General features: G+C 47.0%; 1 pseudogene; it reads right to left on the reverse strand.

The window, feature by feature from the left end:
* Window positions 1-596: 596 nt before the first annotated feature.
* LOC116647682 lies at window positions 597-2,732 on the reverse strand (annotated as a pseudogene).
* Between the last annotated feature and the right edge of the window lie 6,945 nt (window positions 2,733-9,677).

The following is a 9,677-nucleotide window of genomic DNA, read 5'->3' on the forward strand; positions in this document are numbered from 1 at the left end:
ACAATTTTGAAATCATTAGAAGGCATTTTGAAATATGGATTTATATCCTTAGGCATTACCAATGAACTTTGGCCTCTGTGTGTATTGTGCTTTAAAATATCAGGTAATATAAAACATTTTTAAAAAATCAGGTAATAATATATAATCAGGTACATGCATATAATTTATAAATAAGGAAATAAATAGACATCTACCAGGGAGTTGTCCTTAAAATTTTCCCCTAAGGAGATGGTGAGATTACAAAAGTTTTGCAGTCCCTCCTATAGACTAAAAAGGCCCATACCTTCAATTTCAAGTTTGACTCTGAGCTTCCTAGAAGCTTTAAAAAGTGAGAGGGAGATAGAAAAAGAGATGGACTGTTAGGACATAATTTTCATGCTCAGAAATGACAAAGCATACTATTTCCTCAAGATAAGTAAAACTTTTTTTTTTTTCCCTGCAAAAAGCTTAGTTTTCATTTGGTCCACGGCTTGGGAGAGGGCTCCAGGGTGGTTGAATAGCTGCCTCGTGGCTGCAGGGAGAGGCTGAGGCACAAGCTCTTGTAACCAGAGGGATGTCAGAGGGGCCCCCCAAAGGCCGCCGGGCTCTGGAGGCTCCTAGTGGCGCTTGAGGGCGAGCCTTTCGAAGAGACACTCGCCCAGCCCAACCTGGGCAGCTGAGTCAGGCGGTTGCCCATCTTCTTGTTGAGTTTCACCTCCTCCTTCAGGAAGTGGCTCTCCGGGAAGTCACAGAGCTGGGGGTCCGCGCTGGCAGAACCCAGGCATCCAGCCCCAGAGCGCCGGGGCCAGGTTCTTCTCGGGGACCCTGGTGGCTTCCAGCTCCCTGGTTCTGGAGAAGAGCCCCCTCATCTTGGGACGAGGGTTTCCCTCCCTCATCTTGGGACAGTTTCTGCACATCCTGGAAGAGGGTGCGGCCGCTGCGCTCGTTTTGCATCTTCAAGAGACACTGGGCGCCCTCGAGCTTCTCCTCAGCCGGCTCGAGGAAGAAGTGGCCCACACCTTCCAGAGCCACATCGTCACGGTCGAAATAGAAGCCCAGAGAGAGGTAGGTGTAGGAGGCCCGCAGATGCATGTTGACCAGGCGGTTGACAGCGCCGTCCCCCTCTGCGGAATAGTTCTGACAAATCTGGGAGCTTGTGGTTGATTGGTGATGAGGAGCTAAGCTCAAAATTGGGTGTTGGCTGGTCCCGGAGGCAGTGGGTGGCCAAGAAGATGGCTCCCAAGGTTGCGACTGGAAAAAAGGTTGGAGGGTGGTGGTTGGCTGGTAGAAGGGGCATCCCTGGGTCTGTTCTGTCCAAATGCTGTTGAAGCAAGAGACAGATCTACAGGACCGCTGGGCGCACTGCGATAAGTAAAATTTTTTTGAGATTAAAAAAAAAAAGGGAAGTTTTTTTATGGGGTGTTTCCTATGGGTGCTGGGTGATACAGTGGACAATATCATCATAGTTTTTCCTTTGGTGAGAGTTTCATTTAACTGCTTCACAAAAGAGTTTTACTAAATGTCAACAGCAAAATATCTAAATGCAACTCAAGGGAAGAAATTCTGCAAGGGAGGAGGATGACATAGCCCGGGTATTTGACTTTCTGGTGCTCTGTCCAAATGCAAGAATCGAACCCAGTGTAAGTATATCTTCCCACGAATGTGACTCCCTCCAGTGGGGTTCTGGGTTGGAGTAGGCTGGCAGTTAGGCTGACCTTGGGTTCACTGATGAAGGCTGGAGTGCCAGTTCCGTGTGGGGCTAGTTGGGGAGGATAAGCATACTTGGGAAATTACATAGACAGGGCTATCTTTTTGAGAAAACAGAGTTCGGGGGGTGGGGGGCCTGACCTGGGTGGAGAACCATCCCGCCTGTGCCAAGAGGGTGGTACAAAGGGCAAAGCCATGTTTGTTAAACTGGGCCCTAGCTCATGAGGCAAAAACACCAACGGGTATGTTTTTCATCTGTTCCCATGATTCTTCCGTCCCTCGTGTGGGCAGCCAGATGGAAATTTTCCCCACCCATGACCTTGATCAGATTTCAGGCAGCGGGGTTCTTTAATGCTTTTAAGATCTCAGTGAATGCTTTCCCTCAACTCTGATGTGTGTGTTTCTTAGGCAGTTATGGGCCCGCCAGGAGCAGGAGTCCCAGAACCGGGCTACATAATTCTGAACCCTGGCTCTACCACATACTCTGAGATCTGGGGCAAATTTAGATCTCTTCTCTGTGCCTCGGGTTTTTTATTTCAAAAACAAATAAACCAGCAAACAAAGGATGAGGAGACTATCACATAACAATGAGAATTAAATGAGTTAATACCTGTACACCGCTTAGGACAGTGCCTGGAACATACTAAGGGCCCAGGAAATGTTAGTGCTTAATATAAGCAAAGCGGACATAAATATAAAGAAACGATGGGTCCCAGAGTCAGGCTGCCTGGAGTCAAACCTTGACTCTTGCACGTACTGGTGTGGTCCCCTTAGCTCCTCCTTTGTGGCACCCTGCACTTGGGGTTGCAGTATGGGTTCCACCCACTAGCAAGAGGACAGGGGCCCGCCCATGGGAAGCACTCCCTAAGTGTTACTACTGTGAATGCTGGCTGATAGCCGGGATCTTTGCAGTGCTAACATCTAACTTTTAGATGAATTTTGCATACAAATAGCTCAGTTTTCACTGTTACCCTGTCACTATAGTCTAAGGGTTTGATGTTTGGCTTAGAATTCAAACCAGGGTCCCTTACCCTTTTGCCTGGCATAGGTACGGGTGATGGATGCCCCCTCTTTTGGGCTCCGATTTCCTTACATCTGAGCCGGGGTAGTGCATAAACTATATACACGTATCAGTCCGTGTTCTTCTTAACAAATTTTTATTCCATAATTTGGTTGACATCTCTGAAGCAGCAAAGTTGTGATTTGTTTTCACTGTGTTCTCTTGAGACTCCCAGCTCTGTTGCAATCTTCCAGACCTTTCTGTGGGCCTCCTCCTCCCTCCTCCTCCCTCCTTCCTCCTTCCTCCTCCTCTTTCCTCTCTTCCCCTTCCTCCCTTCCCCTCCCTCATTCCTCCCCCTCTCCCTCCCTCACTGGGGGAGGACATTTTCTTCGACGTTGCCCAAACTGTGAAGCTCTCGCCTAGCAGCTTGAAAACTTGGAACATTGAAGGAATGAGCTACTCCCATTGGTTATATTTTGGGTGTGTTTTTCCCAGTACAAATGTGAAAGTTGAGATAAATTTGGGCATTGTTTTAGGAATCTCTTCTCCTCTTTCCTTACCACTCTACCCACCAGGTTCGTGTGCGACAATTATTTGCCTCAGCTGCTAAACGGAGCTCCCAGGATGGCCTTCTGGTGGAGGGAGGGGGAGCTCCATGTCCTCACAGATGCAGTTAGATGTGCTTGGGCTTGTGGCCCAGTTGAGACATCTGGGACCTCATTAAAGATGGGCGCCTGGGTGGCTCAGTCGGTTAAGCGTCTGCCTTCGGCTCAGGTCATGATCCCAGGGTCCTGGGATCGAGCCCCGCATCGGGCTCCCTGCTCAGCGGGAAGCCTGCTTCTCCCTCTCCCTCTGTCTGCCACTCCCCTTGCTTGTGCTCGCTCTCTCTCTTTTAAAAAAATAAAGTATTTTTTTTTAAAGATGAGTTAAAGAGGATGCCAAAGGGCTTTAAAAATTTTTTAATCTCCTACACTACAAAAAACCTTATGTTCTGTATCAGCACAGGGTTAAAGTAGGACTCATCTTTTGCTGGTGCACACTGATGTGTGATTGGTTGTTTGAATGTGGAAACCCTTCTGTGCCCATTGGTAGACCGCCCCCCCATACTCCTATGCTGCCCTCTCGCCCTCCTCACAGCTGCTCTGGGCCCCACCGGAACATGCTCCTTGCCCCCACGCTTCCCAGGGATGCAGAACGTCACACCTGGGTTCGACCAGATGGTGAGCTGGATGTTTGAGGAGCCTTAAGTGCTGCAGGTGTGGCCCTAGCAAGCCTCAAGCATCCTCCATCTGCCCTCTCAGAGCCTCTTTCCTGTCCCCTGACATCCCTGATCCCTCACAGCCTGTGCTTTTGATTGGTGAGTGCCTCTGCCACTCAATGATGTGACTGCGGGCAAGTTCCTAGCCTGCCCTTGGCCTCAGGCTGCCCACTGCAGCTAAGAGGTGCTGTGTGAGGTTAGGGAAAGAAACGACTGGGGCCCTGAGCTTGGCATATGGGGACCTCTTGAGCACGTTAGTTCTCCTTCTCCTCCTCCCCTTCTTCCTTTCCTCCCTGTCCCCCCCTCCTCACCATCATTGTCACCATCATTCAGTACCCAGGGACACAGGCCTGCTATTTACCAAGCTGCTAGGGGGTCAATGTTAATTAAAATGCTAGTAGTGCTCAGCTGTGTTCAGAAAGGGTCAAGGGGCCTTCATCCTTTCTGTTCTGACCTACCTACTTCTTGCTGAGTCTTGAGGAACATTCAAGAGGATGAGAGTGTGTTTCCAATTGTCCAGTGGCTTCTGGGAAGCAGCTTCTAGTCATTTTATCCCATAAAGGATAGTTTCCTAAACATCCGTGCTCCTGAACATTTCTTCTGAAGTAGTGAACAAATGAAGAAAGCTCTTTGCTGGGCCTGCTCTCCTTCAAATGGATGCTTCTCGAACCCTGCAATAATTTGTTCCACTGATGAAAGGGGACTCTGTATACACATTGGTAGATGTCTATGAACTTTCTTGGGCTCAGGAGGATTTAATGACTTGCCCAATATCACAGAACCTGCTTTTCAGTGATTGGCCAGGACGGAGTGCAGGTTACTCGGTTCCTGAACCAAGATTCGGGATGAGTGCCCATCTCCAGTCCCCAGCCCCACCTCTGTGCTTGATCACAACTCCACGCCACCCCTAACGGCATCCTGTTTCATTCTATCTCCGAATGCTAATCCTAGTGTCTCCCAGATGCATGAGGTAATTTGTGATAAGAGTAACTGACAGGGTTGAGCCAAAATCTGCTGTCTTTAGACTTAAGTCTGACATAAACCTTGATTCCCAAAGACTAAAACTGTCAAGCCATATAGAAAAGCATTCCGTCAACTCATTCACTCATTTATTCATTCATACACAGATCTACGGAGCCTCTTCTATGTATCAGCGTTGTGCTTGGTACCAGAGAAAAAGTATACAGCAAGGTCCCAGACATAGGCTTGCAAACATTAAATTGCAGCCCCAGGCAGCCTTTGCTTAAAGTACTGAGCCAAGTACTGAGACTGTAAGTAAGAGCTTAGAGGAGAGTGCACCCATGGGCTGGAAGAGTTGAGAAGCCTTCGTGGAGGGAGTGGATCTTAGAGCCAGGATCTGGGCTGAGTCAAAGCTCAAGGGGGTGGAATGAACCTGGCAGGTGTTAAAACTCAACTGTACAAGACGCCACAAACCATAGGTGATGAGGAGGTGTGGCCGCTGCCTTTAGTCACCCACGTGTGTCTGGGGAAATGGAAACTGGGGGCAGGTGAACTCTAGGGAGTCATCAAGACATCACGGTCATTTACAAACTGGGAGAGCAGATGACGTGGGGACTATGGAAGAAAGGGATGAGGACAAGGAGAAGGAGTGGAGTTTGATTCTGTGCCACCATGGAAACATTTAAGTTTCATACTATTTTATCAAGAACAGATGTTTGTGTGAGTCAAATTGATTCAAATGCAAAAAAACACCAAATCTTAGATGTATTAAACTCTTTGGGAAAGCCTTGGGAAAACTGGAAATTTTACAATCTATTGATTTCAGTGCTGCATTGGTGTGGTAATCTTACTGAAGAAATGTGTAATATGAAGTCTTTTTTCCTCTCATAAAACTTAAGGATGCAGGGTATGAGGGAAGACAACATAGGGAATATTTTTGTAGAACTAGTAGTAAATTCAAGTTATCCTACGGCACAGCTGGGTATGTTCATTGGCCTGACTCCAAAAAGTTATAAAGGGAATATGAGCAAATGCAGCTTTTGTTCCTCAGAGTTCATCAAAATCCAAATCTTTTACAATTCTTTTTATGTTGGTCCTAAAATGTTACTTGACTGAAATAATCTTCCCCTCGATAGCAAAGACCGTCTCACAAGCTACAGATTAATTGGTCAACTTGACATTCCAGGTTCCCAATAGCTAATGCTGTCCCCCCTCCTTCTTCTAGAACATGGGTCTTGTGGGTGATTTATGGGTGGGAATGATTTAAGGCTCAATTACCCTCCTTCTAACAACTCCTATAGTGCCTCTTACTTTGAATTGTATAGCATTTCTCATTTGGTTCCCTGTGCTCCAAAAAATTTTCCTCTCCATTTTAATGTGCTCACTTCTTCCTTGACTTTAAGACTCACCTTGAAAGAAAAATGAACATTTATTGATGCTTCGTATATACCAGACACGGCGCCAGCCATTAACATCGCTTGTCTATGTAAAATCAACAGCTCTTTGAACAAGGTATTATTTTTGCCTCCTCCCTGAACTTTTCATTTTATAACAAAGAAACCAAGGCTCAGAGAAGTTAAGAAACTTGCCCATTGCCCCATGTCATGATAAATGTGAATTAGGGTGACGGAAGAGCCCTCTATGATGTCCGGTCTTCTGAGAAAAGCCCCCAATATCCAGGGATGGGAGTAAGCACCTCGCCCTTGTCAGAGCAACTGAATCATTCCTTGGGCATTTTGCAACTGGAAGTGGGGAGAGGGGGCTAATCTCTCCCTAATGGTTAAGCTGGGGTTGAGGAAGAGTTCAGGGTTTCCCGATAGGGACAACACCAGTGTGGGAGAAATCATGCTGCCTCAGAGGGAGATGTAGAGGAAAGAGCATGCTGGGGGTTGCGAGTCCCTAGTCCTAGCTGTCTCTGATGTCCAGTAGCATTCCTGCTCTTCCCTGATGGGGATGTGGGCCTTCAAATAAGTTTGCTTTTTGCTCAAGCTGGCTTGGGTCTCTGTCATTTACAATCAAGAGTTCTACTTTTCCTAGTGAGGTAGACAGAGATTCTAGAACACATGCCTTTTCTGTCTGCCATATGACATGGTCAGAAGTTGTCCTTATCAGGCCTTCCAAGGCTTAGTCTTGTGGATAACCTATAAGTGATTTCATCTGGTCACTCCCACTCTGTGGCCTTCTTTGGGAAATAAGGAAGAAAGGCAAGAGTTTGACAAGGCAAAACTAAATTCTCTGCTATGACCTGAACAAGTGCTACATTCTGTTCCCATGTAAGTTACCTGAGCACAGAGACCAGGACTTCTGAATTATTATATATGGTAATAGAACATTTTAACTGTAAACACATTGAATAATGTGACTTTGAGACTGAATCTAAATGAAGTCTTACAAGAAAATCTGGAATTAAACTGTCTTTGAGTTAGCAAACAGGTAAGCAAACAAATGTCCAAGCTCATAGAATATGCACAAGGCTACATTTGGTTGAGAAACAGAAAAAAACCAGTCATTGGAAAAGAGGTAAACAACAAGAGTGCATGGGAGAACGTGTGAAGACCTAGTGCCTCGCCGTGAACATCGTGTGAAGACCTAGTGCCTCGCATGAACGTCGATCTGCCTGTACAGCTTCCCGAGAAGCCAGGAGCAGAGTATGTAAGGTGGGGTCACACCTGCAGGAGCTCTCAGTCTATTTGGACTATGAGGGTGGCTGAGAAACATGGATTCAACAGACAGGCTCAGTGTTTGGAAGGTGGGGATGGAGAGACCTGGCAAGGCTGGACCTTCTCAGTCACCTCCCTTAACCTCCCTTGGCCCTGGGCTCCTCCCGGGGAATATGGAGGTAGTCACAGAGCTCCCTTCCAGCTCCAAAATGCAATCATTCTGTGAGCCGCAGTGGAAAGGAAGAAAAGCATAAGCAGCTCTCTAATGGAATCCCAGTAGACATCTGCTTAGATAATGTGTATCTGCCAGAAGAGGCAGGGGAGACTCGATTAGCATTGCCACAGCTCTGTTCAGTCGAGGCTGATGGCGGAAATGCACGAATGGGAGCCAGAGAGACAGTGTGACTCCTATTATTTTCCATGACTGAGTTGTCTTTGTCATCTGCTTTTAATTAAAAAGAAAAAAAAATTTCTCCCCTTCCCACCCCTGGCCCTTTGTAAGGAGTAAAATCAAATCTAAAAATAACAGGAGGGAACAGGCTTAACTGAAAGGCAGGGAAACCCTGGAAATGAGAAGTGGAACACGGTGGGGTTTCAGTTGGAGCATCTGCACGGGAATTGCCTGAGCTGGGATGGAGGGTGCAATACATGAGATCATCCCTGTGACCATGGGGCTACATTTCTGATTTTGGCTTCAGGCTCTCAGTCCAAAATGGCTGATTCCTTCTATGGTAAAGGAGAGAGAGAATGCAGAAATACGAGTGTTCTCTTATGAAGAGGCGAGAAAGTAGCATCTCTAACTAAAGTCCTGAGGTGATTCTTGGTCTGCTTTTTAGAAAAAACAAGCTGTGAATTGAATTCTTTGAGTGGACTGGAGAGGAGCCAGGAGGCCAGCTAAACCAGGAGAGTAACCTGAGGGAGCTAGCTGGTGACTGGACATGAGCTTCCTGGGAGGAGGATTCTGGAAGCACGTCTTGGCTGCACAAGAATCACCAGTGGTTATCTTCCCCGAATGCCCAGGAATGTGATTGGGAAGATAACGGAAGTGTGCAGACGTGGGCCAGAAGAAAGGGTGTTTCAGGAGGTGGAAGTCACCTCCTGGAGGAGTTCTGGGTCTGTGCAGCTAAATTTATGTGATCTTCCCCAGGGTTGGAAAGTAGGGCTTGCTGGAGAATGGGCTGAATGTTTATAGGGGAATAGCTGGTCCAGATGGCTCAGAAGCAATGGCAGCTCAAGTCATTAGATCCATCAGAATGCTGTAGAAGCAAGTGATGCCAAAGCTCAGTGGTTTAACACAGCAAGGACCTTCATTTCTAGCTCTTGTTACTTGTCCCCCTCAAGTTGGCAGGGGGCTCTCCTCCACACGCTGAAAACCCATGATAACGGAGGCCCCCCACCGTGTAGCTGTGCCATCTGGAATACGCTGCTTTCTCCTTACCCTGGAAGATACCAAAAATGACACTCCCTTCTTCTCATAGTCCATTGATCAGGACAGTCCCATGGCCATGCCCAGCTGCCAGGGGGCTGAGACTTGAGAGGTGCTCTGGGCACTGCAATCAAAGAAAAAGTAGTGAGGCTTCACGAGGCATGCAGCTTTGGTCGCTGAGCGTGCTGGACGTGTGAGGTCTTAAGGGACAGTTTAGCATCATCTCTGACAATACAGAAGAGATGGGGGGATGGGTAGGCGGTAGGAATGTGCACTTACAAAGAAGTGGAGTATTCCCAGATGGTCACTGACAGGCATCAGACTGGCCGTTTGGCAGGTGGCATAAATCGGTTGTGTGTTTGTGTGTTATAAGGGCAGAAATCCAGGCTAGAATAATTCCTATGGTATTGTTTTGTTGGACACTCCTGGAAACTCACATAGGTAATTTGTAAGGCATTGAAGTGTTTGTCTTTTGTGTGTGTGTAAATGCTTGCTCAGAGTATGAAGAGTAACAAAGGCCTATTTTTATGAACACATTGTTTAAGTCACTTTGGGTTAATATTGAGTTCATATTCACATGACATGGCACTCTGTGCCTTCTCATTTCTGCTCCCCCCCCCCAAAATAAAGAAGTAGAGGAGAAACTTAAATATAAGAGCAGAGATGAAATCTTCAACTAAATAACTC

The sequence above is a fragment of the Phoca vitulina genome, unplaced genomic scaffold, assembly GCF_004348235.1.
Source record: "Phoca vitulina isolate PV1807 unplaced genomic scaffold, GSC_HSeal_1.0 scaffold1, whole genome shotgun sequence".
Taxonomy (NCBI): domain Eukaryota; kingdom Metazoa; phylum Chordata; class Mammalia; order Carnivora; family Phocidae; genus Phoca; species Phoca vitulina.